At 42.5% G+C, this 13934-nt stretch overlaps 1 long non-coding RNA gene across 1 annotated transcript in view; it reads left to right on the plus strand.

Annotated features, from left to right (window-relative positions):
- The first annotated feature begins 88 nt into the window (after positions 1–88).
- LOC144991826 (uncharacterized) overlaps positions 89–13934 on the plus strand; it is a 25645-nt gene continuing 11799 nt past the window's right edge. Inside the window, exons 1-2 of the long non-coding RNA XR_013655455.1 lie at positions 89–184; positions 646–761. This is a non-coding gene — a long non-coding RNA (uncharacterized LOC144991826). The remainder of the gene's footprint in view (positions 185–645; positions 762–13934) is intronic.

Here is a 13934-nt window from a genome sequence, read left to right on the forward strand (position 1 = left end):
GTTTGGTATAATGACACACCAAAAGAACTTTGATAAGAACATGAAAAACGTTTCGAATGAATTACAATTTAGGCTACTTTGCAGCAACAAACAGGACTGGCTGTGACTCAGAACTGATTTGATGCTGGCACATGCAGACTGTTGAATTACCTTGCAACAAATGAAGGGAAATTCATCACAGAAAGTAAGTATTTGCACATAATTTTCTAAATACGTGTGGCCAGTACTGATTTTTTTTCTTGGCTGCATGAAACCAGAGCAAGGGTTGAGTTTAGGATTACAGGTTAAGGTTAAGCTATGTTAACACCGAACGCGGTTCGTGGCGGAGGCAGCCAGTTTCTGTCTTTTATTTTTTTTTTACTTGTCCTGTCCAGCAAATGAGCAAACAGATGAGAACTGAAGGTCTTTTGTGTTGTGAAAGTTCGGCAGCAGAACAAATTCAGCGGCGTGATTTTGGCAACGCGATTTAGGCAGTGCGCTGCGGCGGGCCATAGTTTAAAAATCTGAATTTACAATCAAGGACTAAACTTTGGGCATGAGACATTTTCGGTGATAGTGGGTAGAATACACATTCTATATGGTGGATCGATCCGATAGTTCTCCTAAACTTCTATCCATTTTCTCAACCCGCTGTTTGTCTTTCAGGGCAGCTGAGTTTCCGAAGCCAACCCTGGCAACTGTTGGGCAAAGGTGGGTACAGCCTGGACAGTGTGTGGGAGGGCCCGTGGACCTGGATCCTGAGCATTGCTGGCTCCCGGAGGGTGAGCTGGCAGCCAGACAGCAAGCTAGTTGTATACCAATTCATGAACGTGGAATCAACTTAGCCATCGAGAGATGGATCACAGTACAGTAATCATGCATATATGTTGAAACAAAACTATGGGCTAGCATCAGAAAGACCGAAGGTCATCTAGAGCCAAGGAGTTGAGCAGCAATAAGGAGCTGCACATTGTTGATATTTGAGTGGAAACTCAAAAATCTTGTTACAAAAACAATAGGATAAGCTGGCCACAGCCACAAGCAGTTAACAACTGAAAATGTATTAATAGAGATGAGATGAGATGAGTTTAGATGAGATGAGATGAGATCAGATGAGATATTTTATTGATCCCAGCTTGGGAAATTGGGTTTTTACAGAGTCTGCATTAGGCTCAAAGATACAAACAGACAAACAATGGGTGACAATAGAAAACAGAACAATCAATCAGAAAAAGAACCATCAGTGAAAAACAGTTGGTTTGCATGACAGCTCGGGGTAAAAACAGACAGACCTTAAATGAGTTTATCTATACCAAATGGATGATGAGTTCCAGTGCCCAATGGAGTGAGGTAGGAATGATCTCCTGTAGCGGTTGGTGTGACAGTGAAGCTGCCTTAGTCTCTTGGAGAAAGAGTTCCACTGACCGTCAAGAACAGGATGGAGAGGATGCTCAGGATTATCCATGATGGGTTTCAATTTCAATTTATTTGTTTGAAGGATAAGCCCCTTGAGATGTTTCATCTCGTTTTCAAGGGGGTCCTCAACACACAACAAAACAAGCAAATACCGAAAGATACAGTTGAGCAAACTTTACATATGTCAAAACAATGAAGAACATAAAATATACAAGGCAACGAGCAGGCACACACACAGACATTTATTGCACCCATTAGCAGTTAAATTAAGGTAAGGAAATAAAAATAAAATTTTTTTAAAAAAGCAGAAAAATCAAATTAAATCAAAAACAGTTACATGAGTGTTGAAGATGTTCTAAACAGGCATTTTTAAATGCAAAGAATGATGTTAAAGAGCGAATGGATGGAGGAAGATTGTTCCAGTCAGAGGGTGCCTTGTAATAAAGTGAATATTTTCTGATTTCTTTTTTAACTCTTGGAACAACAAAAAAGATTTGATCTGCATGACGTAAATTATAAGAAGACTGAAAAGGAGTTAGATACTGTTTGAGATATTCTGGGTAACTGAGGTTAATACATTTAAAGATGTACAATAGCCAGTGAAGTTGACGTCGAGAGGATAGGGGAAGCCAGGACAGTTGCTGAAACATAAGACAGTGGTGAGTTCTAAACGGGCTGCACGGTGGCGCAGTGGTTAGCGCTCTGGCCTCACAGCAAGAAGGCCCCTGGTTCAAGTCCCGGCTGGGGGACATGAAAAATACATCAATGGGGGACCTTTCTGTGTGGAGTTTGCATGTTCTCCCCGTGTATGCGTGGGTTTTCTCCTGGATCTCCGGCTTCCTCCCACTGTCCAAAAACATGCTTAGTAGGTTAATTGGCAACTCTAAATTGTCCATAGGTGTGAGTGTGAGAGTGCATGGGTGTGTGATTGTGGATGTTCTACCCTGCGACAGACTGGCGACCTGTCCAGGGCATCCCCTGCCTACGCCCAAGTAGCCGGGATAGGCTCCGGCAGCCCCGTGACCCCGAAAGGGACAAAGCGGTACAGAAAATTAATGAATGAGTTCTAAACGGACAACGGAGAATAAACCTACACAAGCTGTTATAAATAACCTGAATTTAAATTATGTTGAATTGAATGCTGAATGTCAACAATGTTAGATTTAGATGAGTAAATGACAGTATCATCGGCATAGAGCTGAATATTGCTGTAAATGCATTTACTTGGAAGGTCATTAATGAAAATTGAAAATAAGAGGGGACCAATTGAGGAACCTTGTGGAACGCCTTTGTCTACGCTTAGTGTAACCCCTTGGCATCAGACAAGCCATCAGACTAACTGTGAGCACCTGGCCCCGCCCTTATTGTGAGAGGCCTGGTGTGTATATAAGTTCTTGGTCAGCTGGTGCACTTCCTGCTTGCTGCTTGCTACTTCCTGCTTCCTGTTTCCTGCTTCCTGTTGGCTGCTTCGTGCTCTCAGCTGTTGCTGCTGCTGTGGCCACACCAGGACGCCTAAAACATATTACGAATAATACGAACAAATACGAACATATTTGGACACCTCAGCATTTACCTTTGGACACTAACTAACCCCAAAGAGACCTGCTCATTGGTGAGTTTTTGCTGTCGCGACACCGAAACCAGAAAAAAGCTTTCATAGGCACAGAGCTAAGCTAATGCTGCCTCACCTTTGAGACTTTGTTTTATTTAATGGTTCTTGTTTGGTTGTTTTAATTTAGTTGGCTGAATTCAAGCCGAAGCAATTTTGTTAAGTCGCTTTCCTCCTTTTGTTTTAATTGAACACTTTGAACTGTTACTTTTATTTCCATGATGCCAAAATGGCCACTGTCTTTGAATTAGATAATGGAATGAAAAACCATGTTGCGCAACATTTGAAATTTGAAAGTTTAATTTGTTTAAAATTATTCTACTTTGATTAACAATGGGATAAAATTAATTGGTAACTTCAGAGTACATTTTTTGATTTAAAACTTTTATCCACTTACCTTGAACCTTGATATGGAATTGTTTGACTTGTGTACACACTTTGAATTCTATTTGAAACAGTTATTTGATTTTTTGATAAGAATATTGTTTCTCTTGTTTTTACTTTCTACAATGATGATTAATCTGATCTATCAGTATACCCAGTGAAATGACTGTGTGGCTTGTTTTTGTTCAATTCTTGATTTGTTTTTTCTGACCCTTTCTAGGTCAGGTTTTTGTTATGTATTCTTTGATCTACAACTTGATGGCGAGCTACCCAAATCTGAGATCCTGATACTTCCACCCTCAATAACTCCTCACCTGCAGCAAACCTCAACTACATCCCAACCAATAGACTTTTGGAAACCACTCAATAGGACTCAGACCCATATCCCGGTTCCTTTTGTTGTTGTTTTTTGTATTGTTTAAATGTCTATTTTCTGTTAATACAATCGATTGCCTTTTACTTTCATCGCTGTCTTGTTTTCATTTACATACTTTGGGCTCCCTGAGACGAATTCTGATTATTGCGTCTAGTCCCATAACCTGAGAAGCGTTACATTAGCAAGTTGGAAAAGCTGCCATTAAAAAGCACACACTGCTGACGATGATGAAGGTATGAGTTGAACCAAAGGAGTGAGGATCTATCAAGGCCAACTGAATGAAGTTTGCCCAACAACAGATAGTGATCTACCATCTCAAAAGCTTTGCTAAGATCGATTAAATAAGGCACCAGTTAACATGTTATTATCAAAACCAGAGAAAACCGGATTGGAAAGGAGATATTATATTATGAAGTGTTAGATATTACGAAAGTCTAATCAAGATGATTTTTTCATATACTTTGACAATACTGTTGATGCTTGAGATTGGTCTTTAATTGCTCATGTCATTAGAATTCCCTCCTTTGTGAAGAGGTATAACTTTTGCACCTTTCCAAGCCAAGGGGACTTCAGATGTGCTAAAAGAGAGATTTAAAAGAGCAGCCTAGGGAAAACAAAGCACATGGGATGCAAGTTTAATAAACTTTGCTTCAATGCCATCTGGTCCAGCGCTACTGGTGGAGGAGAGCTCATTTATGACCTCATTTACTCATAAATAAGCTCATTTATGAGCTTATTTATGAGCTTATTTAAATAAGCTAATTTATGAGCTTATTTAAAGTCCTCCTCTCCATCACAGCTTCAAACGTGTCCATTTTACATCCGATTACAGAGCCAGTCTATTAGTGCCCCTGGTAGATATGCTGCCCCCCCCCCCCCCCCCCCCCAGCAGACCACAGAGAAGAACAGAGTGCTGACCACAACAGACTGGTCGAACAACCCGAGCATCCTGCTGCACACATTGAAGGACCTTAGTGTCCTCAGGAAGTAGAGTCTGCTGCTGGCCTTCTTGTACACAGCAGTGCTGTTGGTCTTCCAGCTCAGTCTGTTGTCGATGGTTACTCCCAAGTACTTCTACCTCCACCTCTGCCACATCTCTGCCCAAGATGCTGAGTGGCTGGGAAGCTGGTCTTTTCTTCCTGAAGTCATCACCATCTCTCTGGTCTTTTCCACATTGAGCAGCGGGTGGTTTGCTCCAGCCCACCTCACAAATGTATCCACAAGTTCCCTGTACTCCTCCTCTCACCCACCATTAATGCAGACGACAACCGCAGAGTCCTCAGAGAATTTCTGAAGATGGCATGACTGAGTAGTACTGGAAGTCACTGGTGCACAAAGTGAACAGGAAGGGGGGGGAGCACAGTGCCCTGTGGGGCCCCCACACTGCTCCTCACCATGTCAGACAGGACACTGGCCAACCGGACAAACTGCGGCCTGTCCAACAAGTAGTCAATGATCCAGGAGACCAAGGCTCCATCCACACCCGTCAGCTGCAGCTTCTCACCCAGTAACCAGGGCTGGATGGTGTTGAATACACTGGAGAAAGACTGGAGAAGAATGTGACCCTCACAGTTCTCCTCCTCCATCCAGGTGAGAATGAGAACGCTGCAGCAGGTAAATAACAGCATCCTCCACGCCCAGGCGTGGCTGGTAGGCAAACTGAAGTGAACAGAGATGGTTTCACCAGAGGTCTCAGGTGGGACAACAAAATCCTTTCCAGCACCTTAGCCGCATGGGACGTGAGGGCAACAGAACAGTAGTCACTAGGTCCAGAGGGTGCAGTCTTCTTAGGAACAGGAACCAGACATGCAGTTTTTCAGGTGGCCGGCACCTTCATCAGACTGAGGCTCAGGTTAAAGAGGCGTTGTAGAATGTAGTAAAGAGGACTTCAGTATCCTGGGGCTGATGCCAGGAGCCTTTTGTTGGTTCATTTTTTCCAGATGTCTCCTCACCTGGCAGGTCGTAACAATCACTGAGGGGGGCTGGATTGGAATAAGCTGGGGGATGGTTTCAGTCTGGTCAGGTAGGCAAAAGGAAAACTAAGAAGAGGGGGGTTGCATAATGAGGGGTGTGGGATTGTGAAGATGTTGGGGGAGGGGTGGGGTAGACCTGGGCAGTAGGAGGGCTAAATCTATTGAAGAAGATGTTCAGGTCATTAGTTCTTTCTCTGTCGCCCCTCACACAATCTTCTTCTCCCCCCACATCCGGTGATCTCTCATGTTGTTTTGCTGGAGTTTTGCCTCCAGTTTTACCTTGTAGGAGTTCTTAAGGCCTGTTCACACCGGGACGAATTTCGCCCGCGATTTTCACCGACGTTTGACGCCTCGTGACTAAACAAAGGGCACCAATGTGAGTGTGCACACCGACGCGAAAAACGCCACGCGTCAAAGCGTCACTTTTTAAAAAACGCCTCGGGTTTGATCTTTTTGGTTTGACGGGTCGCGTCGAAAACACTACGACCAATGAGAATGCCACTTTTGCACACGTGTCTGGAGCTTCTGAAGTTACAGTAAAACACAACTTGGGGGCGCTCAAACACAAAACTGCCTTTCTGAGCACACACCAGCGAAGAAGATAGACGCCAAGTAGCGTCTACACTGCCGCGAAGCAATAATGACGGACATTCTAAAATATCCCCAAACCAAGCACCAGTTCGCTCGGCTCATGGTCAGCGAAAATCGCCTGGGTGTGAACACAAAAAACGTGGCAAAAAAACGCTGGCGAATATTCGTCCCGGTGTGTACGGACCTTTACATTCCCTCAACTTGTCTCTCAACTGGTGCTGCACCCTCTTCAGCCACTCCTTGTCTCCCGACCTGAAGACCCTCTTCTTCTCATTCAAAAGGGCCTTCAGGTCACTTGTCATCCACGGCTTGTTGTTGGGGTAACAGCAGACAGTCCTCAGGGGCATGATGGTGTCCTCACAGAATTTAATGTGTTCAGTGATACAGTCAGTCATGCTGTATATGTTCTCCATGTGGGGCAGACAGAGAGCATCCCGCTCTGTGCACTCTAAGCAGTCCTGCAGGGTGTCCTCAGCCTCTTGAGTCCACTTCTTCACCCTCCTTTAGGACAGAGGCATTCTCCTGACCAAAGGAACGTACTTAGGAGAGAGCAGAACAAGGTTGTGGTCCGACTTCCCAAGAGGAGGCGAGGGCTGTGGTGCTGTATGCTCCTTAGGCATTAGCACACAGCAAATCCAGGGATTTGTTTTCACGGGTGGGGCAGTCCACATTCTGTGTAAATTCAGTGAGTCCCCTCCAAGTTAACATGGTTAAAGTCCCCAGTGATAACTATAGATGAATTTGGTTCATGTTCCTGTAGCCGGGAAATGGTTTTGCTGACGACGCCAGCGGCGGCGGCAGCATCAGCTGATGGTGGAATGTAAACAGTAACCACGATGGGAGATGTAAACTCCCGGGACAAATAGTAAGGCAGCAATCCGACCGCCAAGATTTCAACGTTAGGGGCTACAGAGCCGCTCCTTGACACAAACATGTGTTAGATCGGACCATTGCTTGTTCACTTTTAGTATTATTCCCTGTGATGGCTGCCTACGCTGCCACACCATCAGGGCAGTAACCTCCTGCACCACACCCTACATATATCTGTTCACTTTATTTGTTTGCATATACTTTTAGATTTCTTTTTCAAAAGTAACACACGTTTGATCATAAAATGTACTAACATGTTTCAGTTTACTTTAGTATAATTTGCTTTATTGATTGGATGTTATGCTTTGAGTTACCAGTGCTAAAGGGAACCATTGCTGCTGCTGCTGCCATCTGCTGCTGGAACAATCAAGTCAGGCCTGACACAAGAATACATGCCAGTCAGCAGAGGCCTTATATTCAGCAGGCAGCTAATTGGACTGAACCATCACCCAGTGGACAAGGAACTCTTTTTGTGTTTCTTTACTTTAGTTTCCATTTTGATGGTCCTTAGTTTCATTCATTGTGTATGTTAATTTACTATAGGATGGACATTAGTTTAGTTTGTTCTCTTTATTTTGTCTTAGTCTTTTTAAGTTCCCCCTTGTGTGTCTAGTTGGTTTGATCAGCCACTATATATGTTCCCTTGTGTTTGCAATTAGGAAGGTCAGTTTAATTATGTTGGTTTGTCTGTTCAGTTGTCCTCTGTTACATTTAAAAGCTTGAGTCAACTTTATTGCTTTGACCTCTTTTAAGGGCCCATTTTTGCCCATTTACACATTTTGAAAAATAAATTTAAATATTTTTGATTAAATTGTTTGCTGTCCTTGCCTTCTACTGCTCGGTCCACCACATTCCCCCTCCGTTCTTCTTACCAGATGCAGTGTCCGCCTGCACGGTCACAAAGCCGGGTAAAGCGACACTATGGTCCGGAAGATGTGGATGAAGCCACGTCTCAGTGAAACACAGTAGACTGCTCTCAAGGTATTCCCTCTGTGTGTTGATCGTCGCTGCCAGCTCATCCGTCTTGTTAGCCAGAGAGCGTACATTCCCCGTGATGATCGCTGGAACAGCGGGCTTGTGTTTCCACTTCTTTGCCTTGACCCGGCTCTGGCCCGGCGTCCCCGCCATCTTTTCAAAATTTCTTCTGGGATGTTCTGTCTTAACTCCAGCGGCAGAACGGGCCTGCTCAGAGCAAACAGCTGATCGCGGGTGTAAACAAAAATTTGCCGCTGTGCAGGTTACACACAGTTATGAGGAGTAACGAGAGTAGCAGAAAAAGTAACCACAAAAGCTAAGGAGTAAATAAAATCCATGCTGTTGATTGTGGCGATGTCTGCCTGTAATCAATTCAATTCAATTTTATTTGTATAGCCCAAATTCACAACAGTCGTCTGAATGGGCTTTCGTACAGGTAATTAAAGTTAAACATAAAATCAAAAGGATCATGAATACATAGAATTCAATAGGAAAATACTAAAATGAACTAACAAACTGATTAAGCTAAACTGGGATCCCTGCCCTTAGACCCCCCTTCGCGGTAAGGAAAAACTTCTTAAAAAAAAACGGATTCTGGAAAAAACGAAGAAACCTCAGGGGTGTCCACATGAAGGAGGGATCCTCCCCCAGGACGGACAGGCGATTTACCAGAACTCTTAGAGAAGAATTAAGTTATCTAACTCTAAAGCTACATATTTAAAGTCCAGCAGACGAGATTCATCCAGATGGAGTTGGGGGACAGCCGGGGGGCGCAAGACGAGCCGGAGACACGATCCACACCCAGATGTAGGAGCAGTAGTAGAGACGAGCCAGAGACGAGGTTCATGGCCAGGTACAAAGCAGAGACGAGCCAGAGATGAGGTACACGGTCAGGAACAGCAGCACGGATGATCCAACTGGAGTCTGGAAGCACTCCCACTCCCCAGGAGGGGAGAGGGAAAGAGGGACAGTACATGAATCGCACTGCACCAAACAGAGGCATGGAGAACTAAATGATGAATAATAATCAAGAATAGAGAAGAGAGGAAGGGTAGAAGTAGATGAGAAAAGAGGACAGAACCCCAGTGCACCATAGTTACCCCAGCTTCAACTTCTAGCAGCCTTTTAAAACAAATAGTTATTGTTATTAAGTTTAATTTAAACACATTAACATTAAGTTAAATAATCTCTGGATACTATTTAGTCTCATAATAAACCTGTCCAAAGAGGAATGTTTTCAGTCTAACTTTGAATGTAGAAACTGAATCGGCCTCTCTTACATGAGCTGGGAGCTTATTCCATAAAACAGGGGCTTGGTGGCTGAACGCTCTACCTCCAACCGTACTTTTACTAATTCTAGGAACCACAAGCAGTCCTGCATTTTGTGAGCGAAGTGTTCTTATTGGATGGTAAGGGACTATGAGGTCCTTAATATAGGACAGGGCCAGTCCATGTAAGGCCGTATAGATTAACTATATGCCATCCAGGGAGAATATCTGAGCAGACAGAGCATCTCTGAGGTTTTTAGGACCTAGTATAATGACCTCAGTTTTTTCTGGGTTCAAGAGGAGGTAATTAATTGTCATCCAGGTCTTGATGTCTCTGATGCAGGCATTCAGTTTCTCTATATTGTCATTCTGGTCAGGCTTCATGGATAAATACAACTGCGTATCGTCGGCATAGCAATGAAAATTAATGCTGTGTTTCCTGATTATGTTTCCTAGGGGTAGCATATAAAGCATAAACAGGATGGGTCCCAAGACTGAGCCCTGTGGGACTCCATAGTTAACTCGAGTGCACTGAGAGGAATGGCCATTTACATTAACGAACTGATACCTATCGGACAGATAGGATTTAAACCACTGGAGAGCAGATCCTCTGATCCCTATGTCCTGCTCTAATCTATGGAGTAAAATACTGTGGTCGATAGTGTCAAAGGCTGCACCGAGGTCTAACAGGACCAGAATAGAAAGTAGTCCCTTTTCTGAGGCCAGTAATAAGTCATTGGAGACTCTAACTAGTGCAGTTTCCGTGCTGTGGTGAGGTCTAAACCCCGAGTGAAAGTCATCAAAGTGGCTGTTTTTTTGTGGGTGGCAGTAAAGCTGCTTAACTACAACTCTTTCTAGGATTTTAGAAATAAAGGGCAGGTTTGATATCGGTCTATAGTTGGCCAAGATGCTAGGATCCAAACTGGGCTTTTTCAGAAGAGGTTTAACAACTGCATATTTAAAAGACTGTGGCACGTAACCCGTTTCCAGAGAGGCATTTATCATTGTTAATATGGGATCATTAATTAGGGGAAAAGTTTCTTTAAAAATTCTAGTGGGAATTGGGTCTAACAGACACGTTGAGGATTTGGAGGACGAAATAATTGATGCTATTTCCACTTGATCCAAAAAAGTGAAGCAGTCTAATGTTACAGAGGTTTCTATGGATGCCTCCACTTTAACCGCTTGATAGTAGGAATGGGCTGATAGTAGGAATAACTTGATTTAACTTATGTCTAATATTTAAGATTTTACTATCGAAAAATGTAAGAAAATCATCAGAGCTGAGAGAAACAGGAACATGTGGTTCTACTGAGCTCTGACTGCGAGTTAATTTAGCTATAGTGCTAAAAAGAAATCTTGGATTGTCTCCATTCTCTGATATTAAGGTTGAATAGTACTGGCTTCCAGCTCTACACAGAGCTTTTTTTTTATAATTTAATAGGCTATGTTTCCAGGTATTCAGAGACTGCTCTGAACCGGAGCGGCGCCATTCTCATTCCAACTTACAGGTTGCTTGTTTAAGAGAACGTGTATGAGCGTTAAACCACAGTGCTACTCGGTTTGTCAGGGGGGCAACAACATGGAGTGTACTCCTGAGGGCTTGTAAGGCATCATTAACAAAGTGGTCATTTATATTAGGACTGATGCTATGGGAGCTGGACTCAGAGTATTTGCTCAGAATGTCACTAAGTACTGGCTGAACTGTGAGTTTAAACTCAGACACAGAACGGTCAGTTAAGGTTCTTCTAAGCTGTTTCTTATTCACTGGGGCGGTAGCACGTTCTAATGTAAACTGGAAGGTAATCAGAAAGTGATCAGAAATGATGGGGTTATGAGGAAAGACACTCAGCTGGCTGATCTCTATACCATGGGTTAAAACATTAATCCAATTTAATGGTATCATGTTGGATCTATATGATTGAAATTAGTAACTGTTAAATTGATTATTTTTATGTACAATAGACATGATTCATTCACGTATGATTTGGAAACATAACATTTTCTGGTCGAAATGGCAAGTTACATTTTCGTAAAATTAATTTCCTTTTTTTGAGTGTGTAGGTCATTAGACTGTTTGATTTGGTTGCAGAATATAAAATACTTTTAATATTAGGCTATATTTGGCCCATATTTTTATGACAAAATTGACTAAAGCTGTAGAGTGGTCCTTTAGTGTAAAACAGTTTTATGCTTTGACCTAATTTCAAAAACAGCAGGGAAAGGCAAATGCATTTTGTCTTTTTACATGCAGCTCCCTCTACAAAATGGATCCAGGCTATTCACGTATATTGTCAAATTATCACGTCACATGCCCAGCCATGAAACGTCTATGAATCTGATCTTCACATTTTCCTTCATTGTCATTATGCTTTTCTTTTCCAAACTAGTCATAATTTGTTTGCAGTCATTTTTATAGCACCTCATGTCAAAGTCAAGATACCTGCGGTATATGTCTCAATTTATACTGTTGTCAGCATGCAAAAGAAAAACAAAAAAAGAACAAGACTAAAATAAATACTAAAGACAAAAAGACAAGAAAGTTTTAACAAACCGGAGCCACTGCAACAGGCAGCCGCCAAGGAAAGATCTTTAAAGAGTGTCCACTCAAAAAATAAACCGTTGCAGGTGCACCGGATCTTTACAGTTTGAAGTTTGACAATTTGGAGTTAATGTGTCAATATAAGTGTTTATTTGTTCTCCTTGGTTCTTCGACTTGCCATCTGGATCTTGTCTTGAACTTGGGATTTTTGATCCACCAAAAACTTGACCGTTGTTCTGGGATCAAAGCTGAACACATCTGTCGTAAGGAGCAGGCTGGATGATCAAAAGCAGCAGAATAGTTAATGAAAATTTGTTGAGATCTTGGAAACTGAGCTGAGAGCTTGAAACTGGGAAGGCAGACAGTCTGGCAGACAGGCAGGCAGAATGAATCAAACATAGGTCTGTGGAGTCAAAACATCCAAATGGCTGAGTTGAAGTCAGTAAGAAGCCAATCTGGCACAGATTGGCTGGAGGAACTGGGCTTTATACTATTGTCCTGACTAGGAAAGTTGCTCTAGCTGAGAAGGGGCGGAGCAAGAGAGACACACTCGTGTCCTCTGTGCCTGAAGTGAGAAGACTCACAGTGATCCAGGGGCTGCAGATGGAAACAACCTGAAGGCATACCCCGTACTCGGTGGACAAACATCATTGCAGGCGAAGTTAAACCTTATGGGGTTGGGATGAGGGATGCTGAGCTTCAGACACAAGACCGGAAAAAATAGAAAACCCTTCTTTTTTTGGGGGTCGGCTGTACGCACCGGGATGGGGCATCGCCCCCTTGCAAGATAGTTGATGATGATTATGCAATCTTACAGAATCTGCTGTGTTTGTAAAAAAAAAAGGAAAAAAAGGGGGGGCGAAATGTGATTTGAATTACTATTGATAATTGGTAACTATCTGGTATGCTAGCCCTTCATTAAAAAAAAAAAACACAAATCGCAGGGAAACTGGAAATCTGGCATCCATATTGTAGTGTTCACTTTCACACACCAACACACAAGAAAAAAGGCACACACAGTGTGGAAAAAACTGAAATTAAATGAACAGGCTAGAATACATTTGAGAGCTGCTTGGGGCGGTGCACACACACGGTGTCTTCAAACTTTTGGTCGCAGTGTGTCGTCCCATTGTAGTTCCTGTGAAAGCATTAGCCGTTCATAATACTCACTTTGTGCCCTGCAGGTTTGTCAGTTTTGACTATCTTCAGTTCAAATCAAAAATGCAAACAAATAAGGACATTAAAATGGCCATTTTCTAAAGGAGTACTCTGACCTGTAGGTCATTAGACTGTTTGAATATAAAATACTTTTAATATTAGGCTATATTTTGCCCATGTTTTTATGACAAAACTGACTAAAGCTGTAGAGTGGTCCTTTAGTATAAAACAGTTTTATGCTTTGACCTAATTTCAAAAAATCAGGGAAAGGCAAAAGCATTTTGTCTTTGAGTTTACATACAGCTCCCTCTACAAAATGGATCCAGGCTATTCACATATATTGCCAAATTACCACGTCACATGCCCATACGCAGCCATGAAATGTCTATGAATATGGTCTACACATTTTCCTTCATTGTCATTTTGCTTCTTCTTTTCCAAACTTGTCATAATTTGTTTGCAGTCATTTTTATAGCACCTCATGTCAGAGTCAAGATATCTGCGGTATATGTCTCAATTTATACTGTTGTCTTCTACTTTAACCTTTACAAAGGTAAAACAGGAGTGATCTCATTATCATTCTAAAACACCAACATTGTTAAGTAAAGGATTACTTTAGAAAAACAAGTAATATTTATCATTTGAAGTAGCTTGCACATTAAACCAATATAAATCTATAGTCATATGTCTCCAAACAGGGTTGACCCGCACAGGTGGTGCAGATTTTCAGGTTTTCTGGGTCCATGGAGGGCTGTACAGAGTAGCGGCTGGTTCAAGGTGCATCTTACGGAAA

This window comes from Oryzias latipes, chromosome 4 (assembly GCF_053564925.1).
Source record: "Oryzias latipes strain Hd-rR chromosome 4, Olatipes_Hd-rR_3.1".
NCBI lineage: Eukaryota > Metazoa > Chordata > Actinopteri > Beloniformes > Adrianichthyidae > Oryzias > Oryzias latipes.